We start from the raw sequence: 12,602 nt of genomic DNA on the forward strand, positions 1-12,602 counted from the left end.
ACCTTGGCATCACTAGATGTAGCATAAAGCTGCTCTGTAAATTATTGATGTTCCCCTCCACAGCTGAAACTTCTGGCTCTGGAGGGTAGAGTACATGAATTTGAACGCTAGCCCTGCCACCTACCAACCATGTGACTTTTGTCAAGTTGCTTGAATTTTCTGAGCCTTGGTTTCTCACATTAAATACTCCTGAAGTTGTCATGAGGATTGAGTGAAATACAAACTCAAAGACCAGTGCTTGACACAGACCCCTGCTCTGTCAGACTTGTCCATTGTGTTCTTGTCACTTTGCCAGCCTTGAGCTAGAAAGCCATGACGCTTGCCCCTGGGGAGATACGGGCTGCTGGCGGAAACGTTAACGGTGATGAACTCTAGGATTAACTGAGAAGTTCTAGTTTCGTTTGTCTATAGAGACTGTTTAGAAGTTACTGCAATGGGACTGGGAGATGGCTCTTGTGGCACCTGGCCTCATAGCTAGGATACTGTGTGTTCCATCTAAAATGAACTAACCAGGCTCCTCCACGCCCTTAACAGCAGAAAGACAGTTATGGCTGGAGGAAAACTTGTGAGGCAGTAGGTCCACTGAAGGAACAGGGCAGCGTGACAGCTGAATCAGGCCTGTAGGAAGAAGACAGGGAGCGAGTCAATGCTGTTGTCTAGATAACACCGGCACTGTGCAGCCAAGTACTTATTTTTAAGCCACAGTGGTATATTTTAGGCCAACTTTATCCTATTAGTAGTGTTTGCCTCCATTTTTCATCAGTGCTTTCCATTTTTCTCTGACTGGGTCTTCTCTCTGTTCAAACTTCTTGCTTAAGTAGCTGTTTGTATGAAAGGCATCCATTTGTGTGCTAGGTTTTGTTTTTGTTTTGTTTTGTTTGTTTGTGTTTTGTCAACTTGACACAAGCTAGAGTCATCGGGAAGAGTGAAAAATGCTTCCCCCCACCAGCTTGGACTGTCCGGAATCCCATAGGGCATTTTTAAATTATTATTATTAATGAGATGTGGGAGATCCCAGCCCACTGTGGGCAGCGCCATCCCCGGGTAGATAGTCCTAGATTGTATGAGAAAGCAGGCTGAGCAAGCCATGTAGAACTAAGTAAGCAGCATTCTTCCTTTGTCTCTGCTTCAGTTCTTGCCTCCAGGTTCCTGATTTCTCTTCATGTTGGACTGTAAGGTATAAGAAACAAACCTTTTTCTTCCCAATTGCTTTTTGGTCATGCTGGTTTTGTCACGCCAAGCTAAGACAGTCTGCACATGCATTTCCTAACTACGAGAATGCTGCGCTTCATTTTCTGATGAACTCTTATGAAACATTACTGCACTGAGCTAAGCCAAACTATGGACTGCCTGTGCCACATGTGCTGCTTCTAGACAAAGTTGCTCCCATTAGCAGGTGACAATGACATTGCTTTCTGAAGGCTTTCTGAAGTTAGAATGGAATAAAGTAAAGATGATTTCCCCGTACGTACTTTCATTTTGGTTGTGTTATATAATCATAGTTGTAAGCATTTCTATGTAAATCACTTTATCATAACATTCAAGAAGCTATACCTGTGGAGAAGGTCATGTGACCTACCCAAGGTCACTTAGCAAATTGAAGAGTAGAGCCACAACTGAGCTCTGTATGTTAGTTAGCTTTTCATCACTATAACCAAGATACGCAAGAAGGCAATGGGCAGGGAGGCTTTATTTCAGCTCATGGTTTCAGAAGGTTTAGTCCATTATGGTGGAAGGTGTGGTGGTTCACACTGTTGTAGGGACAGAGGAACTGGGGAATACCCACACCCTTTAGCTTTCTCCTTTCCTTCCTTTTATTCTTTCTGGGTCCCTAGCCCATTGGATGATGTTAGCCACATTCCTCAGAGGATGTCTTCCCTCGGCTAATTCTCTCTGGAAATACCTTCATCCATCTCTTAGGGAATTCTTAATCCAGTCAAGTTGATGATGACCGTTGAGTGCCACAGCCCCTTTGTCTTCCAGTTTGTGTCAGTCCTGTTTTACTATGTTGCTTCTTTCATGTGTCAAAATATTCAAGTCAGCATTTGAAATTATGGAGTTAAAAAATTAATCCCTTCAAAAGAAGAAAGTATGGGCAAGAACCTGAATCTGCCATGCCCTCTCTAAAAGGGAGTAGGGTGAATTGTTTTATCGTTCTAACTTAGTGTGTAAGTGTGTATCTAGAATACAGAGATATGTGTATCATCTCATTAAATCATCCATGGGTTTTTAACTTATAAAAACCTTCAAAATGGGGCCAGCACCTGCCACCAAGCCTGGTGATGAGGTCATCCCCAAGTCCCATGGAGTAGAAGGAAAGAACTGATTCATGGTAGTTGTCCTTGACCTCTACATGCATTCATGGTTTGTGTGCACCCATACACACACACAAACACACAAAATAAGTAAGTAAATAAAACCGATCCCAATTTTACAGTTTATCAGGCTGAAGTTTGGACAGTGAATTAAACTGTCGAAAGTTATATAGAGTCAAGTAAAAACTCAGTATTTGAGTCCAGGCTTCTCATCTGTGGGCTTGTATGTTTCTTTTGTTTGTACCAGGAACTGCAGGAAAGTGTGCTGAAAATTCTGCAAAGAAAGTTTTGGTATAGGGCAGGGCAGAAGTGTCTCAGTGTGAGAGCACTTGCCTACATTTGGTTTTGTCCTCAGCAGTACAAAGAAGGTGGAGGTGGGGATCAGTGGGAGCAAAGGTTGCTCTAGAGCCAAGGTAGAAGAAACTTAGTCTTCACAGTATACCGTCACTAAGCAAACCCATTTATAATCGTTTTGTGGATTCTGGAGAAGACTCCATGCTCTTACTTAACTTAACCTTCCCTTCAGGGTGTAAGGATGGAGCTAGGGAAGGAGCTTCAGATATCCCTGCTTCCAGTTGGTTCGGATGCCTGGCCTCCTCAGGCCAGGTAAAAGGAGAAAGTCGGCTCCTCTCTGCTGAGCTCCACACTGGAGATGAGGCTAAGTTCAGGAAGGATGCCAAATGGGTGGGGAGGAGAGAGAGGGGGGAAAGGGATGTGGTGTTTGGAACTCATGATTCAGGAAACATGATGGCACCTCCTTTCGGGGTGGCATGAGGCAAGCACTTAGGAAAGAGTATGAGCTATTGTTGTATACTTTTTTCTGATGGGTGGGTTGTTTTCATAAAGTTTTATGATCAGGAAACTGATGCAGAATGCTGATCCCTTTGGTTTTTTGCTCTGCCAGCATCATTTTTACATTTATTTTTGAACCGCGATGACAGGCATTTCCTTTGAAACTTCTGGAGGTAAAGTGTAACAAGACACCCCAAACTGCTTCCTAGCAGCAGAACCCAAATGAGAAGCTGTAGTTTCTGATCTTTCTGATAACCCCACAGGACAAATCCCTCCCTAACGAGGGGAAGATAGTCCTTTCAGTAACTGAGGTGGTCTAACAAATGTGATCCCTTTTATTAAAATATTCTAGAAAATGTGCCTAACATGTGGAAAACCTCTCGTGTCCATTAAAATGGGGCCTGTTGTGGCAATGAAAATACAGATCAGATTGCTCTCCTCCCCCAAATCATAAAACCCAGCCTCCTTTGCTATTCTTTCTCCTGGAAGATGATTTCATCCTCAAGTACACGGTCCTGTCCGCTGTACATTGGAAGGCACTAGGCCAGCATTTGGGCATCTGGCTGCCAACTTTGGAGATGTTAAAAGCCTGTTTAGTCGCTGCGGGGCACTAATTCATTGCCTACCTTGTAAAAGTCCATGTCTTACTGCATTTTCCGGGCACCAGAGAAATCCCTCTCCCTACTATTGCATCTGGATTTTCTGAGCCTGCAGGCAGCTTTGGGTTATTAAAGTTCAAAAAGGAAGCCACATGATGTTGGCTCTACAGTTTCAATTCTTTTACCTCTTTTCCTCCTTCCCACCCACTCACTGCCAGATGAATTTGGCTGTGTCTGTGCCAGCAGCTCTCAGGCACCTCTTGTAAGAACCTAAGAGGGAGACCATGAGCCTCATTGGAGGAAACAGAACATTCATTGATTTTGGTGGCTATGACCAAACACCTCACAGGACAACTGGAAAGAGGAAAAGGGTCTGTCCACCATGGCAGGGAAGACACGGGGGAATAGCACAGTTCACATCGCGGCCATATGGGAAGAGAGAACGAGGGTGCTGACATGAGATAGTACATTCACGTATGGGCACAAACAACCAAGGGTCACTGTTGCCAGTCTTCCAGGTGATGCTACTTTCTGGTCAGGTTGACAGTGAAGATTCACATCTCAAGCAGCTAGCAGAGAACTGTTCAGCTCTTCCCTCAGGCTTCCTGGACTGAAGAGTTGAGGCCTGGGATAGGTGGAGCAATTCATCTGTAGTCTCAGATACTCAGAAGGCTGGGGCAGAGGGATCATTTGAGCTTAGAAACTCAAGAGAGCCTGGGCAGCATAAACAAGACAATGTCTCAAAAACATAAAATGAAATTGAGTCCACACATTCACATCATCCTGGACACTTCAGATTAGAGCTATGTGGTATCTTAAATACCATATAAAATCCTTCTCCTCCCCTCAGCCTTTCAGGTCCTACTTCAAAAGAGGAAAGATTCACGATTAAGGGGCCTAAGTCTCAAAGCTGTTTCCATGAATTTTGTTCCATCAAGAAGCTAAATTAAGGACTCATGTCTACTTTTCAAATTTCCTGATAGCCTTTATGCATGGCTTTCTAGTCTCAAACACTACGCTCTGGTGAACGGGGGAGGGGCGCATGAGCTCACACACCTAGCTGGGGACTGCTAGGAGAGAGTCAGCTCCTGGGAGCTCACCATGCCTAGGTAGGTGTCCCACACCCATGTGTATATGGCGGCACTGACTGCCCTCCAGATTATTTGAAAAAGAAAGAAAGCACATGAAGGTGGGAGGGAGACACCAAGTGAGATCTAGAGGGAGTTAGAAAAGGGCAGGGAGATCAGAAACACTACTTGTAAGTATTACGTTCTCACTGAATTAAAAAATAATTGTAAAAAAGTCATGAAGTGGGAAAGGGGTGGGGGTGAATATGATCGAACCATATCATGTGCATATATGAAGTTCTCAAAGAATAAATTTTTAAAATTTAAGATAGTGTCTCACTACGTACCTCTGGCTGGCCTAGAACTCACTATGTAGACCAGATGAGCCTCAAACTCACTGAGATCCACCAGCCCCGACTCCTGAGTGCTGGTATTAAAAACACATGTCACCATGCCTGTCCTTAAAAAAATATTATTTTAAAAAGAAATTAGAGGCTAAAGAGATGGTGCAGGATCTCTGTACTGTTCTCTCAGCACTCACTTCAGGGGCCTGCCAATGCCTCTGATCTCCTCATTCATCAACACTCATGTCCACATACCCACAACACATATATACACATACATATACATAAGTAAAAACAATAATTTATAAAAGAAACTACACTCTTACTTTGGGGGAAACTCTAGATTTACCTCTTCATGATAACTCTGATCAGTCTTATTTCCACTTAATTTTCATTTCATTGTTTGATATATGCTGGTATGGTAGAAAGAACCAGGACTGATTTGAGTAGCAAGATGGGTAAAAATCCATGATCCCTTCTACACCCCCATACTTGGACCTGACTGTGGCCAGTGAAGATGGAGCATCTGTTGATAGAAGAATATCGGGGTAAGAGAGGTACTCAGCGCCGTGGGGAGACAAAGCGAGGGTTGCCATGTCCTTGTGGGGTCACAGATAGCCCTGAGTGAGACTAACCAGGCAAAACCATCAGCTATTTGTTCTGATGGTAGCACAGTAGAAGAAACAGATGATAATGCCATCATTACCAGGGACCGAGTCATGGCAGGTGCTTTTCTGATTAGCCTTTTGTTGTCAAGACTTTTAGTTTAATCAGGACTGTGGACACATTAGAACTGTATTTGCTGATCTTGGGCTTGGATCTCAGCTGGGGGAAAAATCAAATAAATCAGGAACTCTCTGGCTGGGGATATGGCTCAGCTGGCAGAGTGCTTGCCTACCATGCAGGGAGCCCTGGATTCATTCCCCAGCACAGCATAAACTGGATGTGGTGGCATAGGCTTGAAATCACAGATTTAGGAGGTAGAGGCAGTAGGAGCAAGAGTTCAAGGTCCTCTTCAACCACTTCATGAGTTTTAGGGCAGCCCAGCTTTACGAGACTCTTACAAAAATATGATAAAATAGAAACCAGAAGCTCTCTCTACTCAGTTCTCGCTTAGCAGAAGTGCTAGGTTAACCTACCTCTTCTACCCCGTCCAAAGCTCTCAGCGGACCCAAAGCACCCAGGACGTGTCAGCCTATGGGCCTGTTGCAGCTCTGCAACACACGGCCAGCTTCTGCTCCCACCAGAGGAGACACATACTTGCCAGGAGTCCCTGAACCTGCTCCTTCTGGTTGGACTAGTTCTATAATTAAGGTCTTCTATAGAACTCCCCCCAGCCCCAGATCTTTTTGCAGGTAAACATTTCAAGCCAACAGTCCTCCTTTCATTCTCTACAGCTAATTTTTTAAAAACTTAAATGCAGCTGTGCCTTTCGGCTATAAAGATAAGCGTGTTTTTATTTGAAGCCCTGGATACCAGATTGTAAATCCAATCCTGAGCTCCAGAGCATGTCTCCTGGTGGGTGGCTTCGCTGGGAGCTGAGTTGAAGTGTGGGACTTGCACATTTTTCCTTGTAACCCTTCTGAAGCCATATGTAGATAGTGTGTTACCAGGCACACTCTAGATCCCCAGTGAAAAAAAGATGGTTTTCATGAACCAATAAATAGCCCCCACTACCCCCTCTGGATTTTGATGCTACAACTTTGGGCTAAGCATCTTCTGATACTTGTAACCAAATATCTGTGGTGAGAGCACTACTGATGGCAAGGGAGGGGTAACCAAGAGGAGCCAGTTCACTGAGCATTCAAACATGCTTGCTGACTGTGTGGAATGAAAATAAAAATTTCTGGGCACCCTTGCCAACCAGTTCACTGGGCCCGAGATGGGGACCAGGATATGGGTTTAGTAAGCTTCTCATTCAGTTCTGCCTCAAGCAACGTAAGGAAGCGGTACCCCAACTGCTGATGTCAAATGTCCACTGCAGGCCCAATAACGTGGACAGTGTTGTATGTCATTATTCACATGTGCCTTCACTTTTTTTTTTTTTTTTTGCTTGTGTATGTGTGTCTGATGTATGTGTACATATGGGTGTGGGGAGGCCAGAGGTTGGTGTCAGGTGTCTAACCTTGGTCATTCTTCACTGAATTTCCTAAAGAGGGTTCTCTCCTCTGAACTGAGCATTTCCTCCCTAGCTTGTCCTGGCGTCTCCGGTCTCGCCTAAGCACCGGGATTCCCAGTGGCTGCCGTGCTCACCAGGCTTTTTTTTTTTTTTTCCCTCTTTCTTTTTTTTTATTTTTATTAATTACACTTTATTCATTTTGTATCCCCCCATAAGCCCCTCCCGATCCCACCCTCCCTCCCCTTTCTGCATGCATGCCACTCCCCAAGTCCACTGATAGGGGAGGTTCTCCTCTTCTTGAATGGAATTTTAGGTAAGAAGTGGGAAATAGTAAGAGCTGGAGGGGACAGGAACTCCACAAGGAGAGCAACAGAACAAGATAATTTGAACACAGGGAACTTCCCAGAAAATCATACTCCAACCAAGGACTATTTGTGGAGATGACCTGGAACCCCTGCACAGGTGTAGCCCATGGCAGTTCAGTGTCCAAGTGGGTTACATAGTAATGGGAAGAGGGACTGCCTCTGACATAATCTGATTGGCCTGCTCGTTGATCACTTCCCCCTGAGGGGGGAGCAGCCTTACCAGGCCACAGTAGAGGACAATGCAGCCACTTTTGATGAGAACTGATAGACTAAGATCACCAGGCTTTTATGTGGATGCTAAGGATCCAGTCCTCATGTGTGGCAGGCGCGTTAACTCCTCAGTCACCTCCGCAGCCCCTGCCCTCACACTCCTCCAGAACTGCAGTATGTTTTACAAAGGACTGTACTGGATGCTTTAGTCGGACATTCTTCTTTCTTAAGAACATATAAAATAGTAGTGCAGTCACAATCTATGGTTTCCGAAGGGCAATAGATGTGACATATTTATTACTCTGTTTGAGTAGAAGCAAAAACGCCTTCACCTTTGAAAGTTAGATTCTAACACAATGGGCTCTCATCTTCTCTCTATGGCTAGTGTATATTTTACCTGTAGGGTAGAGAGAAGAATAATTTTTCATTTTGAATTTTTGCCCCCTGATATAAAATATTCTCAAGCAGATGCGAACTGTCCATAAGATGCAAACACTCACTGGTGATACACAGAAAATGTGCTAAGGGCTGGCTTCTTTGAGTAAAATAAACCTGCTGACACCCTCCATTCAAATTGTTAAAGATCATCAATCTTAATACAAAACTATAAGTGAACCTGGTTTTTTATTACACCTGTGTAGCCAGTAATAATCCATGCAACTATCTCTGAGTAGTTTAATTACTGAGCTTACATTTTTGCCTCAAACCCAAAACAACTAAATATAGTGACAAAAGTCTTAGGAAAGACCCAAATTTGGAAAATTACTTCCCTGTTTCCTTGTTTCTGTTTACTTATATTTTCTTAAAACTAGTTATCATTGGACTTTTCAAGTGCATTTTTATATAAGAAGTGGGGTTTTTTTGTAGACAATAATTGCACAAAACAATAAATTTCATCACGACATCTTCATATATGTGTATACTGTACATGCTCACACATTTTCACCAACAATCTCTCTTGTCCTCCTCCCAAATAGCCTCTCTTCCACTTTTATGCCTTAAAAATATTTAGATTCTGATTATGATATAAAACATGTGATCCTTACCTCTGTGCGTGCTTATCTGAGTCACTTTAAGGAAGTTATCTAACTGTCCTTTCTCTTATATCTTTTCCTTCTCTTGGTTGTGTGTGTGTGTGTGTGTGTGTGATCTGGGATCAGTGGAATCTGTTATTTGGCTGAGGATCAGGCATGGACATAAGAACAAGTTTGAGGTGAGGCAGTAGTCTGGGCTGCTTTGCGCTCGGTTTTTGTTTGCTTAAGCTGCCACCTGATGATGCTAACCAGTGGTCAAGGTCGAAAAGACCTTTGGGATCAAAACCAACAGATTTCTCTTAGCTGAGAGCATTATCGGCACTTTGGATGCTTTTGTTTTTTGTTGGGGGAGGCTGCCACAGGTACCGTCATTCCCAGCATCCCAGCCTCTACCCACTAGATGCCAAAGAATATGCATTTATCTGGGCATAGTGGTACATGCTTGTAATTCCAGCAGTTTGGAGGCTGCAGCAGAAGGGTTACTGTGAGTTGAAGTCAGCCTGGGCTACATAGTAAGTTCTAGAGGCCAGCTGGATTCCTGAATGTGACTCTGTATCAAAACAAAACTAAAAAAGCATGTAGATACTGCCAACAGTGGCCAGGAGAGACATGGAATCACCTCTAAGTGCAAGCCATTTCTTGGATAAACCAGGGGCAAGAAATGTACCTGTCATGGTACCTGTCAGGTACACAATCAAATTTTATAGATACCTTAAAAGATATTCCTCTTTTTTATTTTGGCATGATGGCTGAAAAATCCACAGAATTAGTATAATCAGGGAAAGGGTTTGGGATTTTGTTTTGTTTCGCTTTAAATCAATTAACTGTTTTGTCAAACTTGTTTCTGAAAGCAGAACATTTGGACAATGCAAGAATTAAGTCTTCCAACTGTAAAGAATCCAGAGTTGGTTTTCACCAATCTGTCTTAGAGCCAACAGGCTTGTTCCTAGGCAGGAGGAAGTACCAATGTGTGTGACTTAAGATGAGACTGTGTGTGTGTGTGTGTGTGTGTGTGTGTGTGTGTGTGTGTGTGCTGTTGCTGTTTGAGTGGCAGTAGATCATAGCCTCTATTCTTCGGAGTTCCCTGAGTTTTTTCCTCCTCCTTCCTCCCACCAAAACTGAAGTTAAAGAAAGATGAGGGAGCTTGATCATTAACTGGAACCATTGCCCAAAAGAAAGGGGAAAGGAGAGATGTTGGACATGTGAGGGTCCAGCATGTGCTTGCATGACCCTGTGTGGTTAGCCAGTAGAAGACATGGCTCCAGGTGCCAGGAAAGCCATGAGGTTTGCATGGTGGGAGTCTGAGCCCTGGCAGATCAGCTTCTTCCGCAATGCAAAACTTGTTACAGAGGTTTCGTCTGAAAGGCCATGTCTGAAATTGGACCATGTTTATTGAGCAAATACCTGCCCATCAGGGAAGCATAAGAATGGGTGGCTAGCCAGGCGCAGTGGCGCACGCCTGTAATCCCAGCACTCAGGGAGGCAGAGGCAGGCGGAGCTCTGTGAGTTCGAGGCTGGCCTGGTCTACAAAGAGAGTCCAGGATAGCCAAAGCTACATAGAGAAACTCTGTCTTGAAAAACCAAGAGAGAGAGAGTAGCTAATCTCTCAGTGCATATTTGATGAATGAACAAGTGAATCACTCTTTTCAATGAATGAACCTTTAAGAAAAAGAGAGATCTAACCCTGATATTCAGGGCAGTGCTAAAAGGATAGAGTCACCGCCTCTCTAGCCTCTGAGGTTTTAGCCCCATGATGGGTCTGTTCTGAATAGTTGGTAGATGGGCTCCTAGACATACCTGATCATTTGCTAGGCTAAAAAGGGCTAATCGCCAGTAGTGTGCATGGCTGCAGAGTCTCAACCCCTCAGCAGCACAAATGACCTGCACAGCATAGCAAGACCACAGCTTTGGGTTTGGCATCATTCCTGGAAATGCAGAACAGGCCTCTTTATTCCAGTCTCCAGGCTGTGAAGCATTTTATAGGATTGTAACTGGCTGTGCTGAAGAAGAGCTATGAAAGGTGGTCTGTGCTGTTGCTTTTAGGGAAGCTGCTGTTAGGGAGTGAGTGTTGTTCCTAAGCTGTGAACATGCACACAGAGGATGGGGAGCACTGCAGCTGCTCTGCTGGGGGGGCCTTGCCAAGCTGGTCTAGCTCCTTCAAAATCGGACAGTAGCCTGGCTCTGTGCTTGAGAGCCCTCTTCTAGGGCAGCCTGTTGGCTCACAGTCTTTGGGTATTCACACTCCTCCTTACAGTCCCAGTCAGATTTCCTAGTATGTTTTAAGAAAGGCAAAAAAATCTTAAGAGAAAATGAAATGTATATGGTGGGCTTCTTATTAATATATGGTTGTTATTTGCTGTACAATATTTAAACTTGAGGTTCCATATCCCTCCCCCATTTTACATGCACATGTGTGTGTGTGTGTGTGTGTGTGTTCCCATGTGTGGTAGTTGGTGGAGCGCAGAAGAGGCTATCTGATCCTCTGGAGCTGGGGTTGCAGGAGGTTGTGAGCTGCCTGATGTGGGTGCTTGAAGTTGAACCTGGATCCTGTAAAAGAGAAGCCGGTGCTTTTAATTGCTGAGCCATCTCTGCAGCCCTCCTTCCCCCTTTGCTAAGGGTCTATTTGTTATTATCATGCATTTTGGGTGGTCACACTGCTTGGTCGATCCTAAGAACATTGAAGAAAGCACCCAAATACCAGGGCTGTAGGAATCTGTGCTGTCAGTGTATTTGCCAACTGGAGAAAAGTTCCCTGGGGAAGCTCATTTCCAAATGAGCTGTTCATGCCCAGGGTCCTGTGGTTAGGATTGTGGGTGAGCAATAGAAGATCAAGGAAGGAAAGGGAAGAGAGGATGTGGGTGCTTTGGCTCTGGAACACGTCACTCCCTCCGGACCTGGCTTGGCTGGGCACCCTTGGAGATGGGGTTCCCTTACTCCTCCACTACATTTGGCTAAGCTTCCAGGGAATATGAATGTGTTCAGTGCAGCTCAGGCTGAAAAAAATCAAGTAGTGTGTGAGGATCATCTGGGGCAATCAGTAGTTCTAACATGCGTCTTCCCACTCTATGCCTCTTTTGCTGCAGCTTTCTTCCTGTTGCTTCAGGCTGCATACCTGTGAAGAAAACCACAGGCGCTTTCTCCTGTCTCTATTAGAACCCACTCACTTAGGAGCCCTATTTACACATCTGAGTCTTCCTGCACCCAAGGGCAGTTGGTCTGTCTGCCCTAGTCAGGCAAGACGAGGGGTGGGTTTAGTGCCAGGATGTGGATTTGGTTCCTGAGATGGAAGATCCACGTGTTAAGCAGTTTTCTGCCAGGTAAAGTAGGAACTGCTGGGTTCTGACCTCATCTGGAAGCAGAGAATGCCTAAATGTCTATATTTCTCCATCACACTCTCCCTCACATCCAAGAAGCAAAACAAGAGTCAATACCTCCTTGTAACAACGCCTGCTGTATCCATGTCTTCCACATAAAGATGGAAAGATACTGTAGTGATGTTTACAAGAAATGTAATTTGGAGGAAATGATAACTTTAAGAAAATTAATCTCTTCTTTCCCAAGTGAATATATTTTTCTTGTTAGAAAGAAAGAAAGAGAAAGAAAGAAAGAAAGAAAGAAAGAAAGAAAGAAAGAAAGAAAGAAAGAAAGAAAGAAAGAAAGAAAATCATTAGCTGTAACTATGAAGTCCCTTTGTTCACTAACTCTCACCCTTTTTATCCCAGATGTTCCTCCTTTGCCACCAGGGACAGTGGAAGCT

The 12,602-nt window shown here is 44.2% G+C and overlaps 1 protein-coding gene across 2 annotated transcripts in view; it reads left to right on the plus strand.

Moving 5' to 3' along the window:
• Positions 1-12,602, plus strand: part of Arhgef3 (Rho guanine nucleotide exchange factor 3) — a 227,377-nt gene that overhangs the window by 151,817 nt on the left and 62,958 nt on the right. The gene's annotated exons all lie outside the window — the stretch shown is intronic.

This window comes from Psammomys obesus, unplaced genomic scaffold (assembly GCF_907164565.1).
Source record: "Psammomys obesus unplaced genomic scaffold, mPsaObe1.curated_primary_1811, whole genome shotgun sequence".
Classification (NCBI taxonomy): Eukaryota; Metazoa; Chordata; class Mammalia; order Rodentia; family Muridae; genus Psammomys; species Psammomys obesus.